Source organism: Pinus tabuliformis, chromosome 3_1 (genome assembly GCF_031772625.1).
Source record: "Pinus tabuliformis cultivar Carrire ecotype Pingquan chromosome 3_1, CPIR1, whole genome shotgun sequence".
Classification (NCBI taxonomy): Eukaryota; Viridiplantae; Streptophyta; class Pinopsida; order Pinales; family Pinaceae; genus Pinus; species Pinus tabuliformis.
Window position 1 is genome coordinate 706,146,982 of NC_142301.1, and position 19,275 is coordinate 706,166,256.

The window sequence follows — 19,275 nt, forward strand, 5'->3', positions numbered from 1 at the left end:
CTTTTCTTTCGTCATGGGAGGTCATTGGGGTTTGCGAGGCTGGTCTTGCAAAGGTTCAGCCAGTTCAAGACCTAACTCCTTATACCCTAACCTTGTTGGGGACATGAAAAGAAAAATAGAGAAAGAGAAGACTGTTGTGATACCACTGATCCATACTTATGCAGGAATGCAAAAAAATACAGAAATACACATAAACACAGAGATGCAGGAGAAATAAAACTTCATTTTCTTAAAATCAAAGAACTACAATATTCTTTTTCCACAGGAAAAAATCGGTAACCTTTTATTAAAAAAATGAAAAGTTACACTAGCAGATGCATTGAATCATTTCCATAAGCTGCCCATCTGGGCTCGAGTGCTTTTGCACCCCCAACAACATTAACAAACTAACGTGCATTTAGAAGAAGAAAAAAGGAAAAAGAAGAAAGAAGAAAGGAGAAATAGGGGAAAAAATGGAGTCCGGAATCAAGTTTTTCTCCCCTTTTTCTTTTCGACCTTGTGCCACTCTCCTTGAGTGGGCTCGATCGAAGCTATGACTAACTGTGTTTCTACTTTCTGTGAGGCTGTTTCCTTGTCTGAATCTGAAGTATCTGAGTGATGATGCCGTTTGGTTCCTCCCATACTCAGATCCTCACTTGCCTTCTTTGCCTGATTTGAGTAAAGCTGTGTAGCCTTGTTTTCTGATGTGGTTTCCTTCTGAGTCTCCATTCCTTGATATGCCTCAGCATTCTCTGCAGAGATCTCTTCCTCTTCTGCTTCTGATTCTTCGTCCTTTGAGTTAGGGGGGGGGCAATTGCATCCTTTCCTCTGCTTCCCCTTATGCTTCTTTTTACTGTTTGCTTTCTTGGCTTCTGGACATGTGCTTTGCAGGTGTCCTGTCATCCTACAGAGCCTACATCTGAAAGCAGTATTTTCATAGTCTAGTGCTTGCAGCCAGTTTATTTGTTTGTAGATCAGCCTTATGTCGTCCGGTAGCCCTTTACTTAGATCTACTTGCACACAAATGCGTGCAAAAGTGTAGACCCTTTCATCAATCCTTTCCAGATCTGTTTGGATATATTTCCCTATGCTGTTCCCAATTCCTTCCAATACTCGTTCACTCCAAAAGTGAAGGGGAAGGTTATATAGGCGGACCCAGACTGGCATTTTGGATACAGTCATTTTGTTTGGATCGAAATCTGGAAACCATGGGGTCATAAACAGCCCCGATGTTCCCCAAAACCAAGGCCCAACACTAAAGATTGTATTTCTGACTTCCGTGGATGCAAATCTAACTATAAAAAAACCTTTGGAGCATAAATGTATGTCACATTCCATGGTCCAAGTGGTGAAAATCCAGTGAAATAGATCCATTGGTTTTGGCCAAAAACTGTTAAAACGACAGATTAGAGCCTGCGTTTCATAGGACTTAACGAAGTCATCAAGCCCTGTAGAATCAAAGTTGAGGGCTGGAGTTTGCCCTAGCTGATCTACTATGTATGGCCTAGATGTATATCTGCTTTGATCTGGAGAGGACCCTGAATCTTTGTTGCCCTGTAAAATGTTTTTGTAGGAGAAGCCTCCCTTGGGTTGATGCTGAGGTGTTGTCTTTTTCCCCTTGTCTCCCCCTGAGGAGCTTGGCTGTCCCTGAGGCAAAGCCCCTCCTCTCAGCCTTAGGTTTAAAACAATGGTTGTTTCTGGACTAATCTCATAGATTTTCAGAGTTCTACTATCCTGGAGGGACCGCCTACCACTGACCAAATGTTGGATCTGAAAAGGGTATCCCGTCAGTACCCAGATTTGCTGTTTCAACTGCATGATGGTACTTTTTGCATGTACCCACACTAAACAGGATTTCCCCTCAGGGGTTTTAATAAAAATCTGAAAACGAATTGATGTTACCTGAATCCTGTGATCTGGTTGTGAACAATCTTCCAGGTCTGACCTCGTATTTGGTCGATCTTCCATTTGCATGTCTAGTTCTTCAAACCCTCTGCTCGATCTATGCTCATTGCCCCCGATCTGCTGCCTAGGTTCTAGCTGTTCTCGAAAAGTGGCTAGATCGAATAGATCCAAGCGGGATCTGCAATGTTTGGGCCATTCCATGGAGAGAGGGAGCAGATTTGCATCATGCAATCCCCCTTCTTTGGTTGTAGCGACCGAAACAGTGTAAGGACTTTCAGATTCCAACCCTGCTACGTCCCAGTTTTCTTCTCTTCTTTCCCCCGTGCCATTGCATCGCGCGATCTGGGTATGGCACGTTTGCTGTCCGCATTTCCCTTCGAGCACCGGCTTTAAGCTGCCGCGCTTCAGATCTGCCGCCGCTAAAACCCCCGAAGCCTCATAGCCAAACGAAATGGAGGGATCATGCAGTCTGTTGATCCACTGAGCTAGGAGCAGAGGGTAGGTAAGATTATCTTCTACAGGAAGAAGCTGATAGAGCTCTGGACTGGGTGCAAAATCACCAAAAACGTCAATGGTAAAAACTATTACAACCTTTATTATCTCGCCTCCCTTACCGTTATTGTTAAGCAGCCGCCCATGCGCATCCTTTCCAGGTCTTCCTGCATTCGAATAGCAGGGCACCAGGACTTTGCTGAGGGCATTCTGAAGAAAATCCATGGAAAATGACTCGGACTAAAGCGTTTCGATCCCTCCTTACTCCGTTCCCTTCAAATGTTATCGCGGTAGAACTGAAATATTCTTACATACATAAATGGAAATAAACTAGCTCAGGCCATGCTAGCTTATCTTTGAGAACATGTGTGGTGGCTACATGCCTTTGAACTATGTTACAATGATGCTCAAGGGTTTTTTTTATTATTTACCAACAAGGGGAAACTGTAAAAAACTAAAACCCTAACCCCGAGAGATGGAACAACAACAGTTTGTTGGCCCTGATGGGGTTAGTTGGGTAGTGTTAACGAGGCAATCCCTTGTATGGATAGAAGCAATCCCTCTAGTCTAATGGGTGGATCTAGTAACAAATGAAACAAATACATGCAAAAATATCCTAGTTTAAATCAGAATGACATGAGAGAGGAAAGATGGCCTACATCACTCCTATGCGACCTCTTTTCGAAGTTGATCTTGATCTCCTCATTTCCACGCTCTATCCTCGCTATTATGTTGTGAACGTATAACTGCAAGAGAGATCAAACAAAGACAACAAAGGAGAAACAAATCATATGAATTCTAATGTAAACCATATGTTAGATCAAGAAGCATCATACTAAGCAAGTAATCATTTACACACTTCTAGAAAGTAAACATGCATTGTATTAATAATAAACCCAAGAGGGAAGCATACAACCACTGCCTTGATGTTGGAAGCCTCCTTTGGGATGGGTTTCCAAGTCCAAGCCAAGACTTCTCAAGCTCTCCTTTCTCCTTCAAAAATTGGCAGCAATTAGGCATAATTTAGCAGCATCATGACCAATCTAGTCTGAACAACCATTTACGAGTGTAAGGGAATGCATTTATATGGAAGGACAGGGAGTTAGGGATCCACAAAAGGGGGAAGAAAGTCCACATATTAAGGGGAAGACCCCAAAAGGTAGGATTAAGGACTCAAAATGGGAGAAATCAACCATATCCTTATTCAACAATAACCATCTCATCGTTCTTGAGGCTTCTAGTAAGAGAAGCTTCTGCTCCATTTTTGGAGAAACTGCCTAAAGAGGATCATCGCCTATTTTTCTATCCACATTCGAACTGCCAATACTAGTCACTAGTTAGAGCAAAGGGTATTAGCACAAGTTTTCGTGCTAAAAGTAGCGTTGGGCTTGCAAATAGGGTGTTTCGACAAGCTCTTCTAGAATTACTTGAAGGCATTTCTTCTTATTTTATTCAGGGATGCTCTGATCAATGTTTTTCATGGCGAATTCATCGAGAGCTTTTGTCACTTTGTGACATCTTGGGAAAATTTTGACAGCTCAGGGTATGATACAGGGAGTGAAACGAATTGCTATATAACAAATGCCCCCTAAAACATGAAGTCAGAATAGGAAGTGATGGCTGAAGTGCTTTACAAGTCAAGGCAAGGACTTTGGAGAACTACCATCAGGAGACCTGCAAATCAAACATAATACAACATATATGACATCTCTGAGTAGGCATTTAACAATACACAAATCCATGGCATGGGCGCAACCATCTGACTAGAAAGGATGGATCCACAACATGGACATAGCCATCCGACTAGAAAGGATCATATTTATGGATCCATAGCATGGATGCATCCATCTGATTAGAAAGGATCATATGTATGGATCCACGACATGGGCGCAATCATTTGATTAGAAAGGATCATATGTATGGATCCACGACATGGACGCAACCATCTGACTAGAAAGGATCATGTATACAATCATGAATACTAAATAACTCCACACAGCCTGGATTTATTAGATGAAATCTAGGGTCTTCATCTCTATCCTGATCCAACCAAAGTATGCATCTAACCATGTGAATCAACTTGTCATAGTCAAACATGGTAGAAACCACCAGATTACTGGTCAATGATGTAAATCCTAACAGTTACAAGAGAAACCACTAATAGCGACAATGGTTCTCAAGGTACAAAAACACAATCCATGACTGTGAATAAGGAAGTTGAAGTCAAACACTCATAGAATCATTTGATCGAAGGTCAATGATGTGAAACTAACATTAAATGTGAAGAACCTTCCATTTAGGCATGCAATCTCCAAGGTACTAAAAGGGAGTCTCTAGATCATCTTCCTGGATAATGAGCTGAAGTCGACAAGAAGTGATTTGTCGAAGGAGGGCCATAATGCTTCCCACATCATTGAAATGAAACAAAGGAATTTATAAATTTGGTGAGAGCGATTGAATATTGTAGCAAAGAAGGTAAAATGGGGTATAAGAGGTTTGAGTTTGTAGACGGAACTTCTCTTGAACATATCGGTGACACGACTCTAGAGTTTGGCAACATTTGACTCAAAATGGGATCAATGGTCATGATGATGATAAACAATTATCAAATGAGAGGCAAATGGATTTCCCAAATGCAGGAAGACAAGTGACTAAGTGAGGATATCTCAAAACCAACATGAAATGAAGATGAGTTTCATGTTCAAGAGTGACATGATGTCTTTCATATAGAATACAAGACACAAATTTACTTCTATTTTCCCCTTGCTATTTCTAATGAGTACCTCTTTATTTTTACTCACAAGCTTGAAGAGGATACCATATGCTTGTCGTATAAGTTCATCCTTTGAATGAATCCATCTTAGTAAGTATAATGAGCTCTGGGAAGGAGTAGCTTGGTCTCGTCATGGTGATAATTCATGTGTCCTTTAAGTTTTATGAGTCTGACAAAGGGGTAACTCGACATTTTTTTCATGTTTAGAGAGTTTGAAAAAGAGGTGGAAAAGAAAAATCTAAAGGTCCCTTTTAGTAGATAGTCTCTCGAATCCGAAAAGGTAGAAAAAAATATTCAAGAGAACCTCTTAGTCATGTTTGACTAAGGTGTTGGGCTCTTAATTGGTCATTATTATTACCACTTCTTAACATTCATTTCATCTATTTCCACTATTCTTTTATCACATTATTTACCATAATTTATTATATAATTCCATTTCATAATCATTTATGCTCTTGTGGATAAATAATATCTGATCTCATTTATTTTTAATAATTAATGATTATTATGCATGATTTTGGTTTATTCATTCGTTATAACCTCACTCATGATTTTAGCCTCCAAGATCTCTTTCAGATTGTAGATTTGGTCTTCAACAAATAATTAGATATTCCAACTCAGGAATTCGCTGGCATAAGAAGCGACCGTTTTTGTGTTGGATGTTTTGGGTAAATGAAAGCGAATATGGAAATCTGAGACATGGGTTTTGTTCAAAACGGACCAAATCAGTTACCTAATGAGGTGTTTCTAGAAATTCGATTTTTATTAGGAGAAACGCAAGGTTCTTTGAAGGACATATTTGCAGATTCGCTGTTGTGGCCATTTTCCAAAATTGCCCAGACTGTAATAACCAAATTTGACTTATTCTAGCTGAATCATGATGAAAAGATCTCTCAGATCTCATCTTGAATATTGAGATCAATTTGTTGTAACTTTCCTTTGGATGTTTGTATATTTAAAATACACAATTCAGAGAGAAAGGGGAGCTGGTGGATGTAAGAATTGAGTCTTGTAACAGTGGAACTCTTGTTAATGAAATTTCCAGACTTCTGATATTTTTCTCAATATGTGAGTTAAGCACAGCCCTGACCAGGGAGTTGGGCCCACTCTTCTGATCAGGTGTTGTGCATGTGTCCTTTTTATGTATATTCTTTTACTTGCTATATTTTCTTTATTGCTGTTACAGAATTCCATAAGTTGTTGTGAATGCTTTTCTTTCTGTAATTTAATTTCCATTAATGTTACAACAATGCTTTGATTTGTTAATCACCAACCCTTGATTGATGTAGATTGTAACCTTGGCCCTACATATACTTTGTGTGTTACCTTGAAAAGAGTACGCACCCAGATTGATAAATTAATGTAGGAAACAGGATTGAATAATTTGTTCATACTCGGACACCAACATAAGGTATTCATTTTTCATAGCTAGTCCATCTTAGTCCAGAAAAGGGATAAATTTACACTGAGTAGACGTCTTTTCATTTACTTTTACAAGTTCAAAAAGACAAGTGTTCAACAATATTTTCATTTTTGTGGAGTCTGAAAAGAGATGAAAGAGGACTCCACCTGGAGGAACGAGTGGTATAAAAGGATAGAAACTGGTTCTGGTCATGATGGAACTGCCCAAAACATGCAAAGATCAAGAGGTTGGCTAATAAGACCACTCATTCCAAATATTCCTCAAGCAAGGGTAAAACAACCAGGTGAAAGTGTATGGTTGACCAAAGAGATGGTGACGATGGAATGAAAAAAACCAAGGGTCATCTGGAAAAAAAAGTTGATAAAAATGTCATTCACGAGAGGTAAAGTGGGAATGGTTTCATTTTTACACAAGCTTGAAACATGAGAAACTATGCTTGAGTATACTTGAAGATGGTTTCATTTTTTCACAAGCTTGAAACATGGGAAAAAACTATGTTTGTATTTGGTTTCATTTTTACACAAGCTTGAAACATGAGAAAAAATTATGCCTGGATTTGGTTTCATTTTTACAAAATCTTGAAATGGAGACAAACCATGCTTGGATTTGGTTTGATTTTTACACAAGCTTGAAACAAAGATAAACTATGCTTGAGATGATTTTGCATGCCCCCAACATAATGACTCAATTCGAGGTACATGCCCCCCAAACTTCATTTCATTAACCTAAGGAGACTACTGGTTACGAACAAGTTAATGGAATGAAGGTTCACTCATGAGATCAAGTGAAATACTAGATTAGGACTTTACGAGGTCTAATCAAAGATCGAACTAGAAGGGGGTTTGTTTCATTTTTTAATGAGCTTGACACAGGAAAATAACCATGCTCATGACACCTTGTTTCATTTTTTACCAAGCTTGACACAAGTAAGTGAACCATGCTCATGACACATTGTTTAATTTTTTAACGAGCTTGACACAAGAAAAGAACCATGCTCATAGGGACCTATTTCATTTTTTAACAAGGTTGAAATAGTAAAAGAATTATCCTCATGACACCTTGTTTCATTTTTTAGCGAGCTTGACACAAGAAAAAAACCATGCTCATGACACATTGTTTCATTTTTTAATGAGCTTGACACAAGAAAAGAACCATGCTCATAACACCTTGTTTCATTTTTAATGAGCTTTTTCATTTTTTAACGAGATTGACAAAAGAAAAAAACCATGCTCATGACACCTTGTGTCATTTTTTAACGAGATTGACACAAGTAAAGGAACCAAGCTCATAGGGGCCTATTTTATTTTTTAATGAGGTTGACATAGTAAAAGAATCATCCTCATGGGATCCATTTCATTTTTTAACAAGGTTGACATAGTGAAAGAACTATCCTCATGACCTTGATTACGACCTATAAAAGGTCATAGCTTCCAAGAGGTTCTCATCAAATGGGAGTAAAATTCTTTGGAAGGGATACATGTCAAGGGATCTAATGGAAAGATCAGGCTCCAATGCCCCCAGTACATGACACACTATATCACTGACTAGATCATCAGTAGATGCAAGCATGGAACAAGTGGTCATATAATTAACCTATGGAAGGGGTGATACCACTTGCATACAAGGACCATTTAGGGAAGATGGTTGATCAATAGGAAAATTAGGACCAAGGAATGAAATTTGAACAATGGCCACAATTCTTCCTTCATTCGGGAAAGGGGTTTCCTTGGTCGGTAGACTCAGGAATTGTTGCCATTAGCCTTAACCCAATATTTACTAAGGAGTATTTACACATGAAGGATATTATTTCGCGTAGATTAATTTTTGAAGTTAAAAACAAATATATCTAAAAGGGGTAACTAGGCAAAAAGGTTCACCAGGGAACCGTGAACTGTAATATACACCTTGGTGAACCAAAGAATTAATGTACGAAAGCCAATCTACCTGAATCTTGTGTTTGATGTATCATGGTATACAAGACAACAAACCTGGTTACCTATGGATGGATAGCAACCTATAGGGTACTCCCAGAATATACGCGATGGTATGTGGGAGTGAAGTCCATAGTAATGTTGTACAATGCATAATTGTTCAATGAGAGCATTCCCATATACTTACCATGCATGGAGCGCCTCCAATATACCTGAAAGTACTGGATACCAGTCCTATACACTTCCATATGTGGAATGGGATTTCAACCCTGGGATATAACACTGGAAAATAATGACATCTCCTACATTTAACGATGTCAAAACACATCTCTAGCCTAGACCTCTAAAAGTTTGCATTAAGTTCTAGATGCTCCTTAGATTAATTGAGGGAAATTTTAAGTTTATCTTCAATTAAGTTTTGGTTTTAAGGCTCAAAATGATGTCACCTTTAACACCTATGATGTAACTATAATGAAAAAATGATTGTTTCCATTTTAATGAAAGATAATCTAGTAAGGGAAGAGATTAAAACTATGATGAAACAACGAAGAATGCAACGAATAAATATTTTCCTAACTATATCTTTCACTTTTATTTTCCAAATGCAACCACCAAAAGCGAAAAATGATTTCAATTTATTCTTTCAATGAATGAGAATGCATTCGATGCAATTTTAGCTTTCAATCACTAAACAATGTAATCTATGTCCAACGATAAATCTCAACAAAAATTACTTTTCGATGCAATGTGATCTAATGCACTTTACAAAAAGGAAATTATGAGATGGAAACTAAATGAATGCAAAATCAATTTCCTTATTACTGCAAAAGAACTACTACTACTCAATCAATAGAAAATTAGTATTTTCCCACTCATACAAGAAACAAAAAAATATTTTAATTAACTCAAAGTATGAAAGACTCAATCAAAATGACAATTTTACCACTTCAAGCATAGGATAAAATTTTGCACACCACAAAGAAACTGAAGGCAAATAGACATGCCCTGACGCGCACAGAGTAGGAGGATGACCTCAAAAAGCAGGACACACTAGGATTTTTAGCAGAAACCCTAAAAATTCTCAATTTTGAGGATCAACACCATATTTCATAGCAAAACATGTGTTGTCAGGGTCATCAGTGCTACTTTACATAGAAAAACCCAGGTTGGCACACTACTTTACATAGCAAAACTCATGTTGGATGAGAAACTAGACTAACACGGGAAAACAGTGGAAGATATGGTTTCCAACATGACTATACTGAAAAATATGCGCTATCAGCATGACTGTGTCTGATAAAAAATGCGTTGCGCAAGGAAATTTTAGGAAAAACAAATAGATCTTGAGAAAAACCCTAGATCTAATACCCTAAATGAATGACTCCTCAGAGTACAAACTCAAAGGAAATAAAAACCAAGGATCATTGAAAGGTTAGCCAAACTAATAAAAAAGTTCAAATGCAAAAGAAGGGTTGAAAGGGCTATAGGCTCCATAGCAGAGTCACCAATTTGTTAATTGGAAATCCCTTCTACAGATAGAAGCGATCCCTCTAGTCCAATGAGTGGATCTAGTAACAACTGAAACAAATACATGAAACACTCTCCTAGTTTAAATTAGAATGACATGAGAGAGGAAAGATGGCCTACCTCACTCTTATGAAGTTACTTTTCGATGTCAATCTTGATCTCCTCATTTCCAAGCTCGATCCTCGCTATTATTTTTCGAACGAATACCTGCAAGAGATAACAAACAAAGACAACAAAGGGAAAACATAGCACATGCATTCTAATGTAAACCATATGACAGATCAAGGAGCATATACTAAGAAAGTAATCATTTAGATGCTTATGGAAAGTAAACATGCATTGTATTAATAATAAACATAAGATGGAAACATACAACCACTGCCTTGATGTTGGAAGCCTCCTTCGGGATGGGTTTCCATGTCCAAGCCAAGACCTGTCAAGCTCTCATTTCTCCTTCACAAATTGGCATCAATTAGGCACAATTTAGCAACAGAATGACTAATCTAGTTTGACCAACCATTTGAGGGTGTAATGGAATGCATTTATATGGAAGGAGAGGGATTTAGGGATCCACAAAAGGGGGAAGAAGGTCTACATCTTAAGGGGAATATACCTAAAGGTAGGATCAAGGACTCAAAATGGGAGAAATAGACCATATCCTTATTCAACAATAACCATCTTGTTTTTCTCGACACTTCTAGTAAGATAAGCTTCTGCTCCATTTTTGGAGAAGCTTCCTAAAGAGGATCAACATGAATTTTCCGATCCAAAGTCGCACTACCAATGCTAGTCACTAGTTAGACCAAAGGGTACCAACATGGGTTTTCCCACTAAAAGTAGCGTTGGGATTGCAAATAGCGTTTTTGACAAGCTCTTCTAGAATTACTTCAAGGAATTTCTTCTTCTTTCCTTTGGGGATGATCTAATCAATTTTTTTCATGGTGAATTCATTGAAATATTTTTTTGCTTTGAGAAATTTTGGGCAAAGTTCGACAACTCAGGGTATGAGATAGGGAGTGTGACAAATTACTATATAACAAGCAACGAACTTCGCAGGGTTGCAACTTGGTCATATTATCTTTGTTTGGCGCATACAATATCCCATTGGAAATATCTCTTCGAGTACTACAGGATTTTCCATAGTCCCTTACCTATGATTGTGGGCTTTTCGTGAACCTCAAAAAAATGTTGTTTAGGGGGTCAAAACTGCTCCGAAAGTTTAGGACCCGAAAAACTGCTAAAAATAGTAAATGTTGCTATAAACAAGGAAACTGATGAAATTGACTGGAGGTCTAGGTGGAATAGGTGGGTGGCCACCAATATCCACCTGGACTATATATATATATATATATATATATATATATATATATATATATATATATATATATATATATATATATATATATATATATATTTATATGTGTGTGTGTGTGTGTGTGTGTGTGTGTGTGTGTGTGTGCAATTTAGTCATGACCATCCATTCTTTTTCCACATAGCGTGGCACCACACACTATTTAAAATAAATAATATTGTTTTAGTGCAAAAGTTCAGAACCATTTAACTAGAAATGCATTGTAAGTTCATTAAAATTTAAGAAAGTACATGAGATTACTTATCTTGAAGTTCGCAAAGAAACTAAGTCAAGGTCTAGAACTCTCCACCCAACCATGGACAACTACAACCACCCTTACTTATAGCTATCAACGTTGAGCCATATTTTAGAGTATAAGGGGGATTTATTAAGGTTTTTGACACCATCTTCCAACTCACAGGGAATATAGAGGTCCTCCTCCCTCAATCTCGAATTTCCCGCACAATGATTCACCTCCTTTTCCAGGAGGTTTAGAATCCATTATAATCATAAGGAAATACACCAAAAGTCTTCAAGAAATACTTCCATTAAAACTGCTACAATACTAGCCTCTTCCTAAGCTATTATAGGGCTTTAGATTCCACTGCCTCAACCCATAGCCTCTAGGGGACCCAGGCTATAACAAGGCTCCTAGATTCTATCCCAACCCATAACCTCCAGGGTCGCAAGTTGTTACAAGGCTTCAGAGACTTTTTCTCAACTCATAGACTCTAGAGATCCAAGTTGTTACAAGGATCCAAGTATTCTATATCAACCCATAGTCTCAATGGAATCCAAGTTGTTACAGGGCTCTAGAGGCTAGTTGCTCAACCCACAACCTCTAGGGTACTAGAGAGGTAATCCCCTTCTCTTCTCTTTCCATTTTGATTTATGTCACCTGTCGATTGATTCATAGTTCTCTGTTTCTATTGCATGAATCCATGTGCTCTCTACTCTAGCCCCAACATGTACTCAAATGCCTCTTATTTTCCTGTTTGACCTATTTTCTTGGGCTAACATTTACTACCTTGTCCTCTTTTCTTGCACTATCTCCTCCCTTCTTAATTTCTTGTCCCTTTTCCTTGTGAACATTCTCAAGCATGTGGGAATGTGTACTTTATTTGAATCCCATTTTAATTTGCAAACCAATCCATTAAAATCATGAACCAAACAACCTTTAATGGTTGTGCCAAAACAATCCAAATTTACTGCATAAGGAAACCTCACATACCCCAAGCAAGAAACCTCCTCCTCGGATTTGGAATCTATTTCCATTAACTCAGTCCCCTTTTTAAATTTATTTTTTATGCAAAATTTCTTACATTAGTGTTTACATGGGGAATCCATGGTTGGGTCTGTCGCAAACTCCTCACCCTTGAGGGAACACTGACCTTAGTGTTCTTTTTCTCATATGCAATACTAGAAATATAAAACAAACCCATACTATTTTATGGATCTTTATATACACAAATCTATATAGTATTTATATTCATATACATATTTTCCTTAAACAAAAAATAAAAATGGATAATTAGTTTTCATGGTATCAACGAGTTCCCAAGTTTCCTCCTCTAGTCCAGTGTGCTTCCACTGCACTTTGAATTGCTCTATGGCTTGATTCAGGGGCATGAGACTCCTTTGTTATAGGATTCACATTAGATATAACTAGAATTCTCCCTCTGGTTCCACCTATAGCACAGACCAATCAATCACATGATTAGAATCTGATACATATATTCTAAGAAAAGAAACATGGAAAACATCATGAACTCTAACTGATGGAGGTAAAGCGGGCTTATAAGCCACTAGTCCAATCCTCTCAAGGATCTCAAAAGGCCCACAATATTGTGGTGCAAACTTGGCACATGGCCATATCTTTTGGGAACTATTCTTGGGTTTGATCCTCAAATACACATGTTCTTGAACTTGAAAGTCCTTGTGCACCCCATGCTAATTTGCATAGATTTTTTTCCTATCCTAAGCCACGTTAAAATTATGTTTTATGTGTTAAACTTATTCCTCCATTTCCTTGAGCATATCAGTCCTAACAAGGACCCTATTCATTGGCCCATGCCAGATAATAGGAGTATTGCAACTCCTACCAGATAGTGCCTCAAATGGAATCATCTTTATCGATTCTTGGTATCCATTATTGTATGTAAATTCTACAAGTGGGAGATATTCTTCCAACTTCTTGGGTTGGTGCATTATATACACCATTAACATGTCCTCAAGTATTCTATTTTTCCTCTCTATTTTCCAATATTTCTATGGGTGATATGTTGTACTGAATGCCATTTGTATTCCCAATCTTGCAAACAATTCCTTCCAAGACCTTGAAGTGCAGCTAACATCTCTATCTGGCACAATTTTCTTTGGAATACCATGCAGCCTCACAATATCCTTTATGAAGATTTGTACCATATCACTTGTAGAGTTAGTGGACTTGATTTCTACAAAATGAGCTACCTTGATCAGCTTTTCAGCCACTACCATGATTATGTTGTGCTCCTTAGTGGTTCTAGGTAATCGTGTAATGAAATGCATATAAATTATTTCACATTTCCATTATTGAATGGGAATAGGCGACAAAAAACCTGTTGGATGCTTGCATTCCACCTTACCTACTGGCACTCTATGCATTTTTCCAAAACATCGGCTACTTCATTCTTCAACTTTGGCCAATAATAATGTCTTTTCATGGCAGTAAGGGTTTTTTGATACCCTGGGTGTCTTGAATAGGTCCTAACATGGAACCATTTCATTATCAAGCTCTTTATTTCATCATCTTTAGGTACATAAATTGTATTTTTAAACCCGATTAGGTTGTCCTCAGTAAGGTAATATTTTTCATCTTCACATCCTTGCAGCGATTTTTCTTTCATCTACTAATATTTCTCATCTTGCTACCCAACAATTTTGACCCTTTCTCCCAGGTCCATTTTGTATGTACTCACAGGTGTCAAGTAATTTAATTACAATCTTCTTCTTAGAGCATCAACAAGCCTGTTCTCTTTACCTTTTATGTACTTAATTCATATGTCAAATTCACTAAGTTTGGCCAACCATCTTTCTTACCTAGCATTTAGCTTGGGTTACCCAAACAAATACTTGAGTCCACTATAGTCAGTCATGAGTGTGAATTTTCTACTTAGGAGGTAGTGCCTCCACATTTTAAAGCATGAATTATGGAAACCAACTCTAAATCACGTGTTACATAATTTACCTCATGTTTATTAGACTTCCTGGACTCATAGCATAATACCTTCCCTTCTTGCATTAAGACTACATTGAGACCTTCCTTGCAAGCATCTGTGCACACCACAAAATAATTGTAAGGATCTGTAGTTATCAACATTGGTGCATTGGTGAGTAACTTCTTTAACTGCTCAAATATTTTTTCACATTGAGCAGTCGAATCAAATATCTTTTCCTTCCTCTACAAGGTTGTTATGGGATGGTTAATATTGGAAAGATTTCTAATAAATATCATACAATATCCTTCCAATCCCACGAATGATCTAACCTCATCCACATTCTTTAGAGTGGGCTAATCCATTATGACCTTGATATTCTCTAGGTCAACTGATATTCCTTCCTTAGAGACAATATGCCCTAAATAGTGTATCTAAGATTGGAATAAATCACCCTTGCTAAACTTTGCGTAAATCTTGTGCTTCGTCAACATTTCTAGCATTACAGCGAAATGCTTCACATGTTCTTATTTTATCCTTGTGTACACTAGTATGTGATCAACAAACACAATGAAAAACTTGTCCATATAGGGATGCAACACATTGTTAACTAGACACATGAATGTGGCAGAGGAATTAGAAAGCCCAAAAGGTACCACTACAAACTCATAGTTCCCTTATTTTCTCCTGAAAGCAGTATTATGGATGTCCTCCTCCTTCATTCTTACTTGATGGTAGCCTAAACTCAAGTCAATCTCGCAAAAGATTGTGACTCCCCTCAACTGATCAAAGAGATCATCAATCCTTGGAAAGGGGTGCCCATTCTTGATGGTCACCTTATTTAACTATCTATAATCAATGCATAGTTTAAGGGTTCCATCCTTCTTCTTCACAAACAATATAATTTCTTCCCATGGAGACACACTTGGCCTCATGTAACCCTTGTCAAGCATTTATTTTAGCTGTAATTTCAGCTCAACCAACTTCGGGGTACTCATCCTATATGGTGCCTTTGATGTCGGTGTTGTTTTGGGTACCAACTCAATTGAAAAATCTATTTCCTTGTGGGGAGGTTATATAGGAACCTCCATTGGGAGGACATATGCATATTGCTACAAAACCGAGTACCTCCTTAGAAACTTAGCTTCCTCTTCTCCAATTTCACTACCAACTTTCTCGTCCTTAGAAAATTGCACTGCAAAGAATGTGCATCTTTTTCTTCTAATACGTTTGGCTTCCTTTTTCCCTGCAACACCTTGTTTTCTCCTTTCTCATCCAAGCATTCAATTTCCTTCTCATAACAATCCACTCTAGTTTTGTGTAGGTACAACTAGTCCATGCCCAACAATATACTATATGTATCCAATGACAACATATTAAGATTATCCTTTGTAGGCATGCCACTGAGGTCAAATGTACATGATCTCACCCAATGAATAATCCTTCTTATTGTTCTAGTTTCCAATTGAACCAACCAAGTTTATTCATGCAAATCCTTTCCTCAAATCACATTTCTTAACAAGATCAAGTCCAATATAGCTATAATTAGAACCTAGGTAAATCAAAATAGAAATAACTTGATCTTGCAGCTTACCTTCCATCTCGAAGATGGATGCCTAGTCATCTACCTAATGATTATCCATTGTTGTATAAATTATTAGCATACTCTGAGCCACCTCACCCACTATGCAAGCCTCTTAGGCACTATAAATATTTGGTCCAACATTTTTCTGATGTGGACAATCCCTTATTTTGTGGTTTTCACCACAAGTCCAACATTTGAGTGGTTCTTCACTTCATATTTGGGTTATCTTGTTACTGGTTGTTGCACATTTTTCTTAACAAAAATGTTGTTCTCCTAGTGAAATTTATTTCCAAGGGAAAAATGTTTACCCTCCTCCTTTTCTAAGCCCTTCTTAGGACAACTCTTCTTATGCCCAACACTACTCTTGGCTTGCCAAGTACATTTGATTTTAGGCCTGTGCTTTTCTTGCTCATAGAAATGCTTCAGCTTCTTGATAACATATTTTAGAGTTTAAGGTCCTAGCAATTCAAATTTATCTCTGAATTCCATCGGTCATCCACTAATGAATCTCTAAATTTTAACTTTTTCATGCTTGAGATATGGTACATAGCTCAACAGTTCTAAAAACTTCGTGACATATTCATCAACAATTAATTAATCCATCTTTATTTCGTAAAACTGTTTTTCCTTTCCATCGGAGTAATGTTCAGAGAGGTATCTCTATGTGATCTCTCCCTAAACACATTCTTGAATTCATCCCAACTCAATTTCTTTTTAGCAATGTTTCTAACATTTTTTAAATCCTCCTACAATATATCAACTTTTCCTTCCAGGATGTAGGTGGCAATCCTAGCTTTCATATTTTTAGAATAGTTATGGACCATAGAAAACTTCTTTGTACCTAGCAACCAAGCTTTTGTATCCTCTGGCTTCTTCACTTCCTTGTAAATGTGGGTGGCTTTGCCTTCTTAAATTATTTAGGCATGCATTATTTTCCCTTATTTCCAAAATGAGGATGATAGTGATGAGTGGAGTGATGGTGGTGCCTTTCGGTAGTAGAGTTAGATGGTATGCTAGCATGATGCACATGGGTACTAGTCCCTCCTCTTGGAGTTCTCAACAATGCATCAACCTTCACTATATCTTCACTTTGAGGTATATGCCTATTCTTGAACTCACTCCCGTCTACCACATTTTCTTTCTCCTCCGGCTCATGCAGGTATTTTTGGTCCCTCTAACTGGACCTCATCTTGTATTTCCTCTGCCTCAAAAAATGTGAAGGAATTTGCAGAATCATTGCATTTATCTCTGGTTTCCTTTTTTGGGCTCTTACCATCCTCTCGTTGTCTGCTTTGAAGCTTTTGACTTCAAATCTTAGGCTTCTTAAGGTATCGATCCAATATGGATAGTGATTCCCTCCCCCTTGGTCCACCAATATCTCTTCTTAATTAGCTTTGATCCATGCACTTCCATGTTATGATTGGTCAGAATTGTACTGCACCATACAAGTCCCCATCCTATTCCTATCTCTGCCTTATGATTCTTGTGAGTTGTTGTCAATCACACACAATGTTAGATATTTTCAATAAATAATAAACAAAATTATAACCACGAATTTCATACACATGGAGTTTCCATGGTGCTTCATGTTATGACAAAACCACCTCATCAACCTACTCATGAGGTTGAAATAATTCATATGCATCAATATCATTCAAGTCATTTATGCTATTACTGCATCATCAATTAAGTAAAAAACCAATTAAACATAGGGTGCTACCCTTATAGGGTTTCCATAACAATCTGATCATAATATCCTAATCATGTAAGCACAATAAAGCAACAATATGCCCATTGTAACTACAAGATTACAAAGACATGCTAATTGTTTATCCCTTTTTCTATCCTAAACACATCACAGGGTGAATGTTACTCAGTAGGTTTACTATAAAATTATTTAGACTGACTTGAAGGCTCGAAATTCTCTGCCTACAACACTATAAGGGAGACCACTTGGTCCAGACCTTAAAGTAGTTCCTTTTCTATTGAGATGGTGGTTCCAACGGGTTCAACTAGGTCTAATTACCTTCTCTCTATCTCTAATGGCTTATAATCTAACTACCATCTACTAATAGAGAAGAGACATCAGATCAACCCTCTTGTTGATCAGGGAAGAAAGTGATCATTAAGCTGATCCGGGGCTCAGCCAAGCCACAACTAAATTTTCCCTATTTAGGAAGAGGAATTATAGGAATGTAGAGTTAAATCTAAATGAAAAATTAATCCTAGAATTCAAACAAAAAAAAAAGTATCCTAATCCTACCTCAATTAGGCAGATATAGATCTAACCCAACCGAAAGAAAGCTATTTAAATGATTGGGATTTAAATATGTCTGGCTTATAATGAATATCAAGTTAATGAAGTAGTTCAATTAACTGATATTATGAATACCTAAACACATTATGTTCATAGATTTATTAACAGAAATAATTAATCAACATCATTTAGGAAGTAGTTCACAAAATGATATTGATTGTTAAATCAATAATTCGAATGATTAAACAATAATATAAGGAAATAGTTCACAAAATATTACTGTTTGTTAAATTATAATTTAAAAATTGATTTCTAAGTAAATAGTTACTCAGAAATCAGAATTCAACCCACAAGAGCAGAGATAAATAATAACATATTATTGAGGCAAATTACTCACATTGACAATAGTGCACAAATATGAATAAAATGACACATTTCTGCCATCATAAAATGAAACCAGTATTTAAAACAATAGTATTATAAATACCAATTTATTGAAACCATTTCTCTGGCTCTGATCTCTAACAACCCTTTACAATGCTTGAACTTTTGTTGTTAAAACTAGAGTTGCAATAGTGCAAGTTTTATTCTTCATACATAATTTAGAATGCAAAAGAAAAATCCTCAATAATCCCTAGATTTGAGATTTTCTCTCCTCTCACCTACAACTCTAAATCCTCATTACAATAGTGCTTTTAAGAATTCCATAATTTCAAAGAGAGAAGCCCCTAATACATTCTACAATCTATTATTTATAATATTTACAAAAAGAATTCTCAATAAGAAAGTTTGTTGAAGAATAAATCTGCTCCATCAATTTTCATTGGGCCAAAATCCCATTCTTCTCTTGTTGGAGCA